General features: G+C 48.5%; 1 protein-coding gene across 4 annotated transcripts in view; it reads right to left on the bottom strand.

The window, feature by feature from the left end:
• Positions 1 to 15681, bottom strand: part of St3gal3 (ST3 beta-galactoside alpha-2,3-sialyltransferase 3) — a 205967-nt gene that overhangs the window by 33078 nt on the left and 157208 nt on the right. The window lies entirely within an intron of this gene.

The raw sequence follows: 15681 nt of genomic DNA, 5'->3' as shown, positions 1-15681 counted from the left end.
CTAAGCTGGGAAGAGGAATGGCAGAATATTCCTCTTAGGCAGGGCAGGCTGGAGGCTTGGGCATGGTTGTACAGGTCACAAGAATGTAAGGGGTGGGGTGGGGAATGAGAGACAGTAGACAATGACATAGGGGGTGTCAAGCTCTTTGGAGATGCCTGAAAGACACTTCGTGTGGAGCCCTGGTTTGGGACCTCTCACAGGCTGGCAGCCTTGGAGGTGGCCAGCACGGCGACTGCTGGGAATCCCACCCTGGACTCTGCTGATCAAGAGTAGAGGCGGAGGCCTTGGAGCACCGCACCTTTGCTTCTGACTCAACTCCAGTTAGCTCACGGCATAGCCGGAGGCTGCAGGGAAGCACCTCCCACACCCCGTGTCCCACCCCCACCCAGACGCTACAACATCTCTGCTCACATACTGCATCCGTAGGCATCCATTTCTCACCTCCATCATCGCTAAGTCCACTGTCCTACCATCCCAAGAAGAATAAGCGAACGATCACTCAGAGGCCTAATAGTATTGGAGACTTTGACATGAACTTGAAAGGGACCGGAGAAAGGTCCTGCTCCCTCCCCCATCACTTGCTATGAAGATGGCCACACGCACAGCCAGGACAGTCTGTGTCTAACCCAGCAGTGGAGGCAACACCCTTTCCTTTGTGTATAAGCTCCACTTCTCACATATAAAATCCAAATAAACTGACAGCATCTTTGAGGCTTTACTGGAGGCGAGAATCATGGTCAAGGGCTACAAGCAGCAGCAATAGGAACCAGCTCCCTGGACGCGCATGCGTTGTGAACTGCGCATGCGTCATGTCGTGAGCCGCACTCCCCAACCCCCCCCCCCCCCCCCGCCCGTCTCAGCATTTCATCTGTTTTGAAATCTGTATAGGACTTCATCCGCTAATAAAGTCCCCGATCTGTGGAGTGATCTCCGTGTATTTTCTCCCTTTTCTGTCTCTAGATTATTATAAGTTTATTATAATAACTCCTACTTTTAAGAACGCTGTATGCTGGGGGTGGGGTGGGGTGGAGAGAGACTTGCTTAGTGGTTAAGAGAACTTGCAGCTTTTCCAGAGGACCTAAGTTCAGGTCCCCGTACCCATGCCAGGCGGCTCACAACCACCTATAACTCCAGCTCCAGGGCATCCCATGCCCTCTTCTGACCTTCACAGGCACCCCCATATGTGACATGCACACATATAAATAAAAATAATACTTTTCTTTTGAGGCAAGTTCCCATGTGTAGCCCTGACTGGTCTTGCTCTCACAGAGATCCTCTGCCTCCCAAGCACTGGGATTAAAGGCATGCACACCACACCTAGCAACCCTTTAGTTTTTCAAAATGCAAATTTTCTTCCTGTGTGGTCTACTTTTGCCTTCCATTTTGCCTATGGATGATGCAGGTCCTATAATGAAGGAATGCCCCTCCCCCTCCCCCACCCCACCCCCGCCCCTGAGGTGTGTATGCATGCAGACATGTACAAGTATGGAGGCCAGAAGCTAATGCCAGGCGGCTTCCTCCATCGTTCTCCACCTTACTGTTTTGAGACAAAATCTCTCTGAACCTGGAGCTATATGGCTAGCCAGTGCGCCCCAGGGGTCCACCTGTCTGTCTTCCTGGTTCTTGGCTGTGGGTGCTGTGGGGTGACGGGCGTGCTGTCTTTGCTGCTTTTTACGTGTGTGCTGAGGATACAAAGTCAGGGCCCCAGGCTTACAGAAGCATGTCACCAACTGACCATCTCCTCAGCCTCTAAAATACCCCAGTTTTAAAGTAGCTTTTTTGTGTGACCTGCAATATGTGTTAACTTTGGAAAGAGAGCAGCACCACGACCCTACACCACAGACAGTCACCCCTTCCGGCACATGTCAAAACTGATGCTCCCTGGTGAATATCATTGGGTAGGCTGCATGGTAGACTGGGTTTCTCTTAACTCACAGTGACCGGATCCAACAACGAAACCTGGAAGCTGTTGATAATGTGACCCATTTCAGTCCCCAAAAGTGAAAAGGAAAACGAGGGACAAATGAAAATGTGGTCAAGAGAGGCAAGAGTTGCCAAGTGAGTAAAAGTCAGAAAACAGTTCACAGGACAGACTGGAAAAATGCATTAAATGGGCCAGATAAGGCCTCGTAAAATTCGTCCATTTTGAGCATGTAGCCTGCTCCTTTCCTACTTTCACAGTGCTTCCAAACACTCGCCGCTGTGCCCCGTTCTTTTATGGGGTCTTCATGTTTTAAACGCTCACTCTGTAGCCTCTTTCTGTATCTCTCCAAACGAGCCAGCCTCCTCTAGTGTTTCTTGCTGTAGGTGGGTACACATCTTTACAAACAGTACCCCTCACTACCCCCATAGTGTATCTACTCCTAAACTAAATGTCTTGCTGTGCTATGGGTAGAAACCAGGCCTGACAATAAGATACAACCTCAGCCCTAATTTTTCTTTTCTCAATCTTTTTTCTTTTTATACAATCATTGATTGTGCGCCGGCATGTGTGTGGAGATCAGACGACAACTTGTAGGGTGTGGTTCTCTCCTTCCTCCATGTGGGTCCCAGGGACAGAACTCAAGTCTTCACGCATGGTGGTAGGTGCCTTTATCTACTGAGCAATCTCATTGGCCCATTCCCCTCCCTTATGTTTTAATTAATTCTTTGAGAATTCTGTACATATTCACATCTTCCCTAACTCCTCCCAGATTCACCCGCCTCCCAAGTTTCCTACCTACAAAGCCTTGACTCCCCCTGCCCCTTTTTAGCCTCATCAAGTACAAAGTGTACTTGGCTGTAGACTGGGGCTAGAGCTGGAGGCTTGATCAGATTCAGGCCCTGTGCTCTAGGAAGAGATGTCTGGAATACAGGATGCTCCCCTGTGTTGCTGAGCTTGCACACAAGGCTTTGGCAGGTCAATGCCTGGACCTGCCAGTGCTGGGATGTAGAAACTCCCATTATCTTCTATCAGCTCATCCTCACGAACTGGGCGGACAGGAAAGACTAGGAAAATGTCTGATTTTAACTCCATTTACCAATTATCAGGGCAATGTGGATCATCATTTAGTGACTTTCAGATCTGACTAATCAGATTATTACCCTCTTTAAATCATTAAGGATTTACACATTTTACTATAGTTGATAAATGCCAACTTACTGTAATTAATACTCTTTGATGTTTGAACAAGCTGTCTTTGGCCACTAGAATGTTTTCAGTTTGGCTCCTGAATTGAAGTGCACATAGCAATCTCTGATAAAGACCTGGCTTTCCCATGTGAAACGAGGTTCCAGGCTTAGCCAGTCCTCTTGACCGCACCTGGACTCTGTCATATTTGTCCACAGTGCTAGAAATGATTCAGAGAGATTGCTGTGCCAGAGGCTTCCCATGCCTACCGCTTGGTCACTTTCCCCAGGCCTTTATAGATGGACCAAACTAGGAAAGAGTCCTTTGAACGACAACAAAAGAATCATTATAGTGATATTCTCAATTCAAATGTAGGCTTCAAGACATGTGCTTGCCTTCCTTTTCAACAATTTTACTTAGACACAATCCACATAATATAAAATTCATGTTTACTGACCTCATCTGATTTTATACTGTGCTTCTCTTATTTTATTTAATTTTCTTTTTGAGACAGAATCTCACTATGTAGCCAGACTGAACTGTAACTCACTATGCAGACCAGCCTAAACACAAATGCTCAAAGATCCACTTGGCTCTGCCTCCTGAGTGATGAGAGTATATATACTACCATGTCAAAATTATATACATGTATAGGTAAAATTTGTATAAATATGTATAAATACAATTTATATATAACACATAATAAATATATATGTTATACATGTCTCTAATATATTACATTCATTAGTTACTGTGTATGTGTCAGAGGACAACTCACTCTACTGACTCCCTCCTTCTACCATATGGGTCCTTGGGATTGAACTCGAGTCTTCAGACTTGGCCGCAAGCCCCTTTATCCACGAGGCATTTCTTCCTCCCTGCTCACTCTGTCTTTACTAAAGCCAGTTTAAGCTTCTTTGCATTTCCTTTTTGCCTTTGGTGCCCTATGAAGCACGGCAAGTCAGAGGACGGCTTTGCCTTTGCGTTTGAAATGACTCACTCACCTGAACTGAGCTTGTGAGCAACCGAGTTAGGTTTGTCTCATTTTGCTTTATAGGCACTGCTTTCCTTCCATCTGAGATGAATTTTGTCTTTTGATATCATAAAGCTTTATATAGTTCCCAAATTAAATTCACAAAACAACATATTCAGAGAAGCCTAGCTTTTACTGGGGCCTACTGCCTATTAGTGCTTCTACTGCCACGCCGTGGTCATTGTGGTCGTCTTCTTGTTCTTCCTCTTCTTGTTCTTGTTGCTGTTGTTCTTCTTCCACCACCTCCTCCTCCTTTTCTTCCTCCTCTTCTCTTCCTCCTCTTTTTTTCATCTTCTTCCCCTTCTCTTCTTCCTCCTTCAAACTTGTTAGCTCCCGCCTCAGCTTTCTAGATGCTGGAACTACAGATGTAAGCCATTCCATTCCCAGAGGTAACACATAATACACATTTGGGCTACTGCTTATAAAACAACATATCCTGGTATCATCACGGGCTAGATGGCACTCCAGTTATGTACCGTGTGTACTGCTGTCAGCCTCTTTGTTTCTAGTCGACTGTTTGTTTACTTTAAAGATAAATTTATTTTTATTTTATGTGCATGGGTGCTTTGCCTGCATGTATATCTGTGTGAGGAAATCAGATCCCCCGGAACAAGAGTCCCAGACAGTTGTGAGCTGCCATGTGATAGCTGGGAATTGAACCTGGGTCCTCTGGTACTCTCCAAGTGCTCCTCTTTTTGAGGCAGAGTTTTGGGATGTAGTGTGTAGCCCAGCCTGTCTGTGTACTGATAGCAATCCTCCTGACTCACGAGTGTTAGGATCACAGGCACATGCCACCATGCCTGACCCCTTGATGACACTTCCTTCTTCTCTCTCTCCTTTTCAGTTAAAGCGTTTGTCTATCTGTTATGTCTTTGTGACTCTGTGTACACACATGCAAGATGCGCATGTGTCTATGTGTCACAGCACGCATGTGGAACCCAGGGGCAGCTTGTGGGGTGGGTTCTCCCGTTCCCTCTTCACATGGATTCTGAGGTTTGATCTCTGGCCGCCAGGTCTGTGTGGTAAAGTGCCTTCACCCACCGGGCGTGACTTTTTACCTCGGCCTCCAGGGTGATGGGACACAGGCTCCTGCCACCAGACCTGGTTGCATGTTGGTGTGAGAGGCTGCTGATTGTCTCATACGTGGAAAGGTCACTCGTGGTTTCCTGTGAGCTTTGTTTAAACCTTGGTGGATTTTCCTACAAGACATTGGTCTTTTCCTTTTTTTAAATTATGAAGCTTTTAATACATTAAATATAGAAAACCTTCTGAGATAAAATTACATTTCCCCCAGTTTGTTTACTTGGCTTGTGGCATTTCCTTGTCTTCTTTTCTTCTTCTTTTTTTTTTTGTCTTCTTTTCTTTATTTAATTGTTCTGCTGTTGTTGTTTTGTTTCCAAAGAAATACAGTCAAGAGTCTGCCAACCCTTTCTACTGCTTTTGAACTCTGAGTCTTAGGACTAAGTTTTCCTGATCCCCAGGCTACAGAGGGCCTCGGCCATGCTTCTCTCTGGACTTTAGCTTTTCTTTTCCTTTCTTTTTTCTTTTTGTTTTCACATTTAAACCTGATCCGTCTTGGCTGGTGTAGCACTTGATCCACTTTATCTATTTCCACATCTATCAAAAGCCTCTGTCTTCATTTAAGACTATGCTGTGGCTCTTTTCGATCTTAGGTGCTGTGTGTGTGAGTGTGTGTGTGTGTGTGTGTATGTGTGTATGTGTAAGCGCTCATGTGCATCCCAGTTTCCCCTTTCTGTACACCACTGACTTTATCTGTACTAACTCAAGGACAGTCCACACTGACTCCTCAGTGTGTCAGCTCTGTCTTCAGCCTTCTTAGTTTTGCGCAGGTGCTCTTGGTTCCAGGGTTAGCATTTCAGGGTAAGAGCAAGGATGTGGAACACTCCACTGTTGTGTTGTTCTTCCCCTAGAACTCCCAGAGGAGACGGTGGACTAGCAGTTACAGGGATCAGGGCTAGTCCTGTAAGTTTCATACCACCACCGCCACAGCCTAACTCTTTTACCATGCTTTCAATTATTCATCTATAAATCGGCCACACACATTGAAGATTCAGCATCTGCATTATCCTGCATCCAAACCCAGTCTTTGCTCATCATTTTCAGGAACACCAATGTCCTAAAAGCTTTGAGAGGACTTACTTAGTTCTAGCTGCCCTTGTGTTTACTCCACACCAGCCTCGGTTTCTCAGCCATAGCCTGGGACCTCTTGGTTTCTGTACATTTCCAGCCTATTTTTTTTTTTTTTTTTTTTTTTTGGTTTTTCGAGACAGGGTTTCTCTGTGTAGCCCAGCTGTCCTGGAACTCACTCTGTAGACCAGGCTGGCCTCGAACTCAGAGATCCGCCTTCCTCTGCCTCCCAAGTGCTGGGATTAAAGGCGTGCGCCACCACGCCCGGCCTCATTTCCAGCCTATTATCTTCCTGGCTAGGGCCCACATCCATCTGTCAGTGCCTCTCTAGCCAGGACCACTGCCCCCCCCCTCTTTTCCTTTGTCTTTTTCTCCCACCCATGGGATAAAACCTAATGGGAGATTAATCTAATCTCATACCTTTGTGCCTTTTATCATGTCACGAAACCAGCAAGGAATTTTAGTCATAATCTTCCCCCTTTGTCCAGAACACCCAAATGAACACACACATCTGCACCCAGATGAACACACACACATACACACACACACACACACACACACACACACACACACATATGGACATGGACAAACACACACATGAACACACATACACACACATCTACATCCAAATGAACTCACATGCACATTGACACACACATATAAACACATACACATGAACACACACATATGCACCCAGGTAAGTACATATACACCAACACATCCACACACAGATGAACATGCACACACACACATAAGCACACACCCAGACACACACCCAGATGAGCACACATACACATATATACACTGGGCAGATGCCTCTGTGAATTCATGGACTGGATCCTCAGCCCTGCTCAGCAGCTTTTCCAAACGTGCTCCACAAACTCTCTGGCCTTCCCAGCTTCTTGGGCAGAATCTGTCTTACTTCAGACAGAAAGCCAGGACCATCAAATCAAAGTCCATCGGCTTCTGGTTTTCCCGCCTCTGTCAGTCCCTTCAGTTTATCTGTACATCTGGTTTCTTATCTGACCCTTCTGCCACCAAAGCTGGCACTGCCATCACTGTGTAGATTCTGTTCCCAATCCACAGGTCCTTCCTATGACGGCAAAACCAATCAACTTTACTTTTTTTAAAAAATTATTTCTAAAAAAAATACGTTTAAAAATTATGTTTGTGGGCTGGACAGATGGCTCAGTGGTTAAGAGCACTGGCTGCTCCCGCAGAGGACCTAGGTTTGGTTCCCAACACCCACATGGCAGCTCACAACCATCTGCAACTGCAGTCGAAGGGGATCCCGCACCATCCTCCGGCCTCAGTGGACACCAGACAGGCAAGGGGTGCACAGATACACATGCCAACAAAATCCATACACTTAAAACTATTTTAAACTATAATTTCTCCATATATATATTGTGTGCACACAGGTGCATGTATGTCCATCAGGGAACAACTTGTGGGAGTCAGTTTTCTCCTACCACGTGGGTTCTGGAGATTGAACTCAGGTCACTGGGCTTGCCTCAGCCACCGTCACCCATTGCGCCGTCTCCAAGGCCCCCTTAGCAGACTTTTCTGACTATGTTACTCCCTTAGCTACAGACATCTTATCCCTAGAACTTTTAGAAAGAGTAGAGAAAACTCTGTCCCCACTCATTTCTCAACCTTAGCCATCTGTCCTTGAGCCCTCTTAGACTGCTGCTCTCCTGGTCACCCTCCGTCCAAGGCTTCCTGAACACACTGCTCCTCATGTGTAAAGTTTGCCTGTGCCATTTCTCTGCTTTCAACACATGGCCCTCCTCGAGTCCCCAAACCTTGCCTCTCTCTATCTATTTGGAAAATATGTTTCTGTTCTTTTTAAACTTAAACAGCGTTTTCTATAGAAAACCTTCCCTGGGCTCCCCTGGGTAGACTTGTCCCCTTCTCCCTGGCACCTTACTGGGTACCTGTGAGATGGCTCAGAGCCCAAGAGGCCTTGGAAGCCGAGCCAGGGGACATAAACAACAGGAAGTGTGGGGGCGGGTGATGATGATGGTGGTGTGTATGTGTGCTGTCAACTCTGGAGGTGGGCTGTGGTAGACTCTCATACAACATCCAGAACCGCACCCGGGAGCTTCTCCCTATACCAGTGTGCCAGTAGGGAGGCAGAACAATGTAGTGGCCTTTCAGGTGAGGGATGACTGAGGTGTAGCTGGTCAGAGTATCAGGACAGTAGGGTGCCTGACCTGTTTGCCCCGGCCTAGTTGGGGGGCAGGGCAGGGTGGGGCAAGTTCTAATGGACAGGCCCCAGCCTGCCAGCCCTTCCAGAGCCCCAGCACTCGGGGCTGCCTCGGATCGGGTTCCAGCAGGGCGTGTGAGTGCGTGAGAAGGATCAAGGGAAGGAGGAGGCGGAAGTTGTGCAGTGACCTGCCTGTTCATTTCCCTTAGATCCAAGAGTCTAGAAGGGCACTAAGGGAAGGTAAACCTGATCTGAATGCCTCTGATAGCAAGGCAGGAGCCAGGAGGGTGCCCTGCTGTCAGGCTTACACACTGGGATAGGACCACGGTGAGTTATAAAAGTCAGCCTGACAGTCAGGAATGATATCACGGGATCTTCTTAAGGGATCCTCCAGCTTAGCAGAATGTGTGCAGTACAGTGAGGAGAGTAAACATCCCAGACCTGGCATCTGCCTAAACCACCTCAATAAAGATATATTTATTATGTATATGTGTGTGTATGTGTGTGTGCGTGTGTGTGTGTGTGTGTGTGTATATATATATATATATATATATATATATATATATATATATACACATAACTATATCACAGCCCATTCCTGGAGAGCAGAAAACAACTTAGAAGAATCAGATACTTCCTTCCACTATAATCCTTCCTGGGGTTAGAACCCAGGGAGTCTGGATTGGTGGCAAGCACCTTTACCTGCTGAGCTATCTCACCAGCCCAATCTGAAATACTATCTAAGGCTCAGAACATCAAGTCCATGCTTAGAGGCCAACAGGAAACTTGACTGAGCCATATTATCATGAGTGATGGGTTATTGTGGGCACTGTCGATCTTCCTGCCACTCCCAGCCCCTTCTATCTGCACAGAGAAGGCACCTTTGTAATATGAGCTTGTTAGTTAGATTAGAACACGGATCAGCTTCAGCTCTGTGAGTGTGCTTGTTGGATGCCCCGCCTCTTAGCCACTTCTATAAATATGCTGTAAAGCACAGAAAGCACAAGAAGGCATAGCCTTGCAATGAGGGCTCAGACTGCAGATCATAGCACATTTGTCGGTTAGACTCAGCTGTAGGCTTCACCCCAACCCTAGCCTGATAATGAGATTCATCTCGGAGGGGGAAAGCCAGACTCACGGAACCACCTTTCCAGAACCTACAGGGAGAAGAATGGGCACACAAAACAGAGGGACACATGTTTTCTAAGACTTACCTGGTCTTGCTTAGTACAGAATTGCTGCATCCTCACCATCAAGGACCCTGCACAGTAAGATCCTGGGATATGTCTAAGCAAGGATGATAAATGCTTCCTAGATGCCTGGTTGGCCTTCTGCCTCACTGCCCTCCCCCATGGGAAAGCAAGAGTCTAAGGAAAATGGATGCCAAATCTTCTGGCTAGGTGGGCATGTACCCTGAGAAAGCTCAGAGGTAGAGATGGATGGACAGACGGACGGATGGATGGGAGGTGTCAATCCCCAAGTGTGGTTCCACATGGAGCTCCTTTCTCCCGGCTTGCTCAGGACTAGCTGAAACGGCAGACTGCATCTCTGCCCCCTGATCCTAGGTTGTGGACCTAGACCTGGCTGAGAGTATAAAGTAAACTAGTCCTGCCTGGTCTTCCTTTCAGAAGCTAACGGGAGAGACAAGGACCAGTCATGGGGAACAAATCTCCAGAGCCCGTATTTTGGACACAAAGGTTATAGACTGAATTGGGCACAGAGGAAAGATTCTTGAAAGGAGATGATGACTAAACTGGGCTAGGCTCTGAGTAACAAGCACTCATGGACCGGGCAGAGATTGCTGGGGGAGGGCATCTGAACAGCAGGGTGCCATAGAAAGCTTCCTGGGGGGCAGGGGATGGAAACCATAGCAAGCATTCCTTCAAGGTGAGGCTGGACAGAATGAGGCAGAGTCTACATAAGGAGAAGGTTTAGCTTGAGCCCTGTTCTCAGGGACTCTGCCCTTTGGTCCTACCTAGGTAGGTAAAGTTGTGCAAAAGGAAGGAAGGGAGGGAGGGAGGGAGGGAGGGAGAAAGGAGAAAGGAGAAAGGAGAAAGGAGAAAGGAGAAAGGAGAAAGGAGAAAGGAGAAAGAAAGGAGAAAGTTTTATGACTGGGCATAGTAAAGCTGTGGAAGGGCAAAGACTGCACACAGGGAAAGGCCAGGCAGGGCACTGGTCAGTACTGCAGGGCTGGCCTGATCCCTGAGCCTATGTCAGTATGTTTCAAGCTGCATAGTGACTGGAAACATAGTGACTGGTGCCCAGTTCAAGTTCTCTCTTACTCATGCTCTGCAGGGGGTGCTTGCACTTCAGCCCTCTTTGTTGTAATGACTTTCTGCTTTTCATTCCAGAGGGCCCTAGATGAGTACACACACATGCATGCACATATGCACACATGCACATAAGTGCGTCTACACACACACACACACACACACACACACACACACACACACTAAATAAAAGAATGGAAGACTGGAGCTGGCTCAGCAGTTAGGAGCTCTTGTTGTCCTTGCAGAGGACTTTGGTTTGGTTCTCAGTACCCACACAGCAACTTACAAACATCTACTGCTCCAGTTCCAAGGGATCGGATGCCTCTTTGGAGCTCTCAGGGCACTAAGCACAGGCACAGGCACACACACTAGGCACATAATGTACATGAAGTCAAAGCACTCATCCACATAAGATAAAATTAGCTAAGAAATTATAAAAAAAGATTATAGGCATTTGGACAGTGGGGTAGGCAGGAGGTTTCTTTTACACTATAAAGATCATCAAGCCTAGAAGAGGGGTTAGACAAACTGCAGCCTCTAAGCTAGCTGTCTCTTCCCATAAATAAAGTTTTACTGGAACACGGACACACCCATTCGTTTCTACAATATGCTGTGGCTACTTTCATGCTTCAACAGTGGAGCTAAACAGTTGTGGCAGAGACTATCTAACCCCAGTACAGCCTGGGTCACAGCCAAACAGAGCTGCCGTGTGACCCTTTTGGAAATAAAGCTGGCCAACCCGGGCTTAGAAGGGCTGCAGCCATCTTGCAGCTACATGGACAAAACTGGCATCTGAGGATGCTCAGAAGAAAGCAGAAACAAGCTGCAGGTTTGGGTGGGTCCAGAACTGGGCTCAGTCACATTTCCTTTTTGCTTGGATGAGTCTGGTATGCATGTTCACAGTCTATCTCCTTTTGACCTCTCTAGTCCCCACAAACCCTGTCTTCCTTCCCTTCCTTCTCCCTGGCTCTGACCTATTCTATAACTATGTAATTATACTTTCTAGGATCCACTCACTGCACTCTAAACACCTCATGCCTGCTCGTGTCTGTTCCCCTCACCCAGAAGTCTCTTCCTGCCTCACTGCCATGAGCTTCTGCTCATTCTCCAAGGCCTGCCTACAGCATGTCTGCCTCCCTGACAGTTTCCTTAGGGCTGACCCCTCTGGTCCACCACTATTCTCTGTGCACACTATGCTCTCATATGGTCCACTTTGTCTTTTGAGAGAGGATGTCTTATTGGCCGGGAACTTGCCAAGTAGGCTAGACTGCCCTGCCAGTGAACTCCAGGGATCTGCCTACCTCTGGCTCCCCCACACTGGGATCACAAATGTGCACCACCACACTTGGCTTTGTCTGTTTGTTTTTGAGACAGGGTTTCTCTGTGTAGCCCTGGCTGTCCTGGAACTCATTATGTAGACCAGGTTGGCCTTGAACTCAGAGACCTGCCTGCCCATGCCTCAGGAGTGCTGGGACTAAAGGCGTGTGCCACCACCATACCTGGCTCACACTTGGCTTTTTGATGTAGATTCCGGTGATTACCTCATGAGGCAAGCCCTTTACAGACTGAGCTCTAACCCCCCATGAGCCTTTTGTTCCCCTTGTTTGAAAGGACTGGGTTTCAGGGATGCCTCCACTGTTCAGAAATACCACCCTCTCCCCAGGCCTGAAATGCTACCAGTCACTGCCCTTTGCTTGCAGAGGGACTGTGCCACATGTGTGTCCAGACAGGCTGGAGCCACAGCCTGACATGTATGACAGGCAAGGAGGCTTGTGCTGAAGGAGGAGAGGAGAGGCTGTGACAGAGGCCCTGGAGGGGCAGCGTCTGAGCTCCCGTTGACAGGCTCCCAGTGTCTCTGTCGACAAGCCTCTACCTACTGTAGAGGAGGCAGGTGAGGAAAGAGTTCTGGGGAGTTGCTCCTACTCCGGGAGAAACCAAATGATGGCCAGACTGTCTACACAAGTCACAGAATCTAGAGGCTGGTCCCCAGAATCCACCACCTGTCTCCCCAATATACTTCAGCTATTGTCCCAGGCATTGTGCTAGTCACTGGGGATATGACAGCAAAGAACCCAGTCCCTGCCTTTGTGGATGGTGGGTGACATGGCCAGGTAGAGAGGGAGCGGCAAAACTCAATAAACACACAGCTAATAGGAAACAGCTCCCGAGCTCTCCCTGTGTCCCTGGTCCTATGCTGAGGGCTCTGCATGTATTATCTTATTTAATCATCAAGGTGACCTCATGGGTCAGCACTATTTATAGCCACGTTCTTACTCACTGTGCTGCTTGTGGGAATACAGGAGAGTTGCTGGCCCCCTCGGGGAACATGCTGTTGGGGCTGGAGAGAAGGCAGAACTGCAGGAGCCGAGGAGACAGAGAGGGGAAACCGTGCTGAGGACAGCTGGGAGCACTTTTAAAGAGCGGAGTTGGGAGACAGAGTGGAAGCTGCGGAGGTCAGGTGGGAAGAACGGTGTGTCTGCATTCCAAGACTAAAAAGACAAGTCTGACGAGAGAAGGGGTGTTGAGGACAGAGGGCGACAGTGGAATGAAGACTCTGAGGGAGGAGACGATGTGAAGACGGCAGCCCTGACAGGTGAACTTAGCAGAAGGGGGAGCGAGGATGCTCAGCAGATAGACTCTTCTCTGGGGTTCGAGGTCAGGAGTCGGGGAGTGTGGACTGCAGTGACCCGTGAATGCTAAAGATCAACAATGCCGTGACAAGCCAACCAGGGACAACGGCCTCTGAGTGGTGTTGAGCAGACAGACCCAAGAGTCTGGGATCAGGTAGCCACGGTGGCACTGAGGCTGGCATCTGTGGTCGAGGCTAAGCTGCCTAGAAGCACACACAGAAGAGTGGTTGGATGGGCTTAGCTCAGTGTGGGGACGGCTGGGAGACCAGGAGAGCAATGGATTGAAGTGACTGGCTAGCCATAGAGGATGGCAGGCCTGGGGCGCTGGCAGGCACAGTGAGGACGAAGGCCAGGCTAATGCTGCTGGTCAAGCCCCAAGCCACGAGTCATTCATTTTCATTTTTCAGTGCCACTTGCCCAGATCCTCAAAGTCTACAGGGGCAAGCCCCTCTCTTGCCAGCTGAGTAGCATTCCTGAGTCCTCTTGACTCATCTCTTTGTCTTGGCTGCTTCCCATCCAGGTTAGCAGCAAGTCCTGTTAGCACTATCTCTGAACATGCTCTGCCCCCAACCACTTGCCTCCCTCTGCTACCGCCCAGTGTCACGTGACTACTGCATGGTAGATGGCCGGCCTTCACCCTTGTCCTGCTCTCAGACAGGCTGCAGCGGCCCTCCAAAAGGACCCACGTGCCACTCATTCCTCTGACAGGAGCCCTCTCACTGCCTTACCCACGTTTTCACCCCTGGTCATCTTCCTTCCTTCCTGATCCCGTGTACTGATGGCCTCTGGCCACCCTCGGCTGGAGCAGACTTTCCCAGTGTCTGGACCTTTCTCAAGGCTGGCTCTTGTGTGCCCTGGTGCACTTCTTTACAGAGGTCTTGTTGGACTCTTCCATCTCAGCAGGCTTCCTATTCGTTCTCTAGTACATCTTGTAGTGTCCACCAAGGCACACAAGGCTGTCTGGTTCACTGTCTTGCCTCTCCCATGGGCTCTTGCTTGTTATATGGAAACTGAAGCTCTACTTGAACTGTGCAAGCTATGGCTCCCAACACCAAGGACTGTGCCTGACATAGCAGATAAGATCTGATTGAGGAGGTCTGATTTCCACCTTTGCCCAAATCTACAGAGCTGCCCCTATCGGCTGCACATCTTTCCCTATGCCCTTGAAAAAATGGATCAAGTTCTTCCCTCCAAGAACAAGCTGTTCTTTCGAGAACATGCAATGCCCTCATATTCCGTTCAGAGACCTTGCAATGGCCTGTAGGCCTCAGTTTCTTCTGGGACAGAACCTCTTACAGCTCCTGGTACTATGGCCACACTCTTTGCTGCCTTTGGGCGTTGAACTGTTTCCCTGGCCTGTAAGGTTCTTCCTCCAGGTACACATTGGCTTTACCTCTTCCCTCCTTCCAATCTTTATTCAGATCTCACCTAAGCCAGCCCTGACCAGCCTGCTCACCACTGAACCTGTCTGTTCCTGCCACACTCCTTTTCTCCCCCCGCCCCCCCCTCCATATTTACCTTGTTCTAGTTTGTGAGGCAACTTACTCATTAGCTGTTTACTGCCTTCATTTTTCCTGGCAGAGCATAAACCTCACATAATAGGACTGACTGTGAGATGGGCCATTCCAGGCCTAACAGCTGGGTGGGCCTGTTTTGTACTCAAAAATGGCTTTAGGTGACAAAGGCAGAGGGAGGCTTCACCACACACAGAGACAACAGGAGCCAAGCGGAGTGACCATGGGACAAGGAGAGGCAACCCATCAAGGGTCAGGGAGCTGAGTGACAGGTAACAGTGGTCCAGAGCATGGCAAGAACAGGGGCGTGGTTCAGCTGACACTGACATCAGCTCAGGTGTCCTGTTTTCAGTTCTGGCCTCCAGAGCCACGAAAGAGGAACCTTCTAGAACAGCCTCAGGAACCCAATAGAGGTGACTATTACTCTCTGGGCCCTATAGACATGTTCTAGAGAAAGGACCACAATGGTTGGTTTTCTTCTGTTCAGGGATGATACAAATGGCAGTGAATGAGCAGAGGCTGTCCTGTCAGAGGGCCTTCTGGAGACAGGCATATGGTCAGTTCTAGCCAACTATCAGCTACTCTGCAATCCCTTACTGTCTATGGTCTAAGGAAGGAGGTGGTCAAAGACCCCAGTTTCCTATGCTAAGGCTATGCTATGCTTACCCCTGAGCATCTTACCCAGAAGGCCATAGGCCACTAGGCTCCCCAAAAAAGAGATGAACCAATCCTGAACCCTAACCCTATCTCTCTCTTTCAGTGGTAAGC

The sequence above is a fragment of the Mus caroli genome, unplaced genomic scaffold, assembly GCF_978045245.1.
Source record: "Mus caroli unplaced genomic scaffold, Mus_caroli_1 scaffold_6, whole genome shotgun sequence".
Classification (NCBI taxonomy): domain Eukaryota; kingdom Metazoa; phylum Chordata; class Mammalia; order Rodentia; family Muridae; genus Mus; species Mus caroli.
Note: the sequence above shows the minus strand (reverse complement) of the source record. Positions and strands in the feature narration are given on the sequence as shown.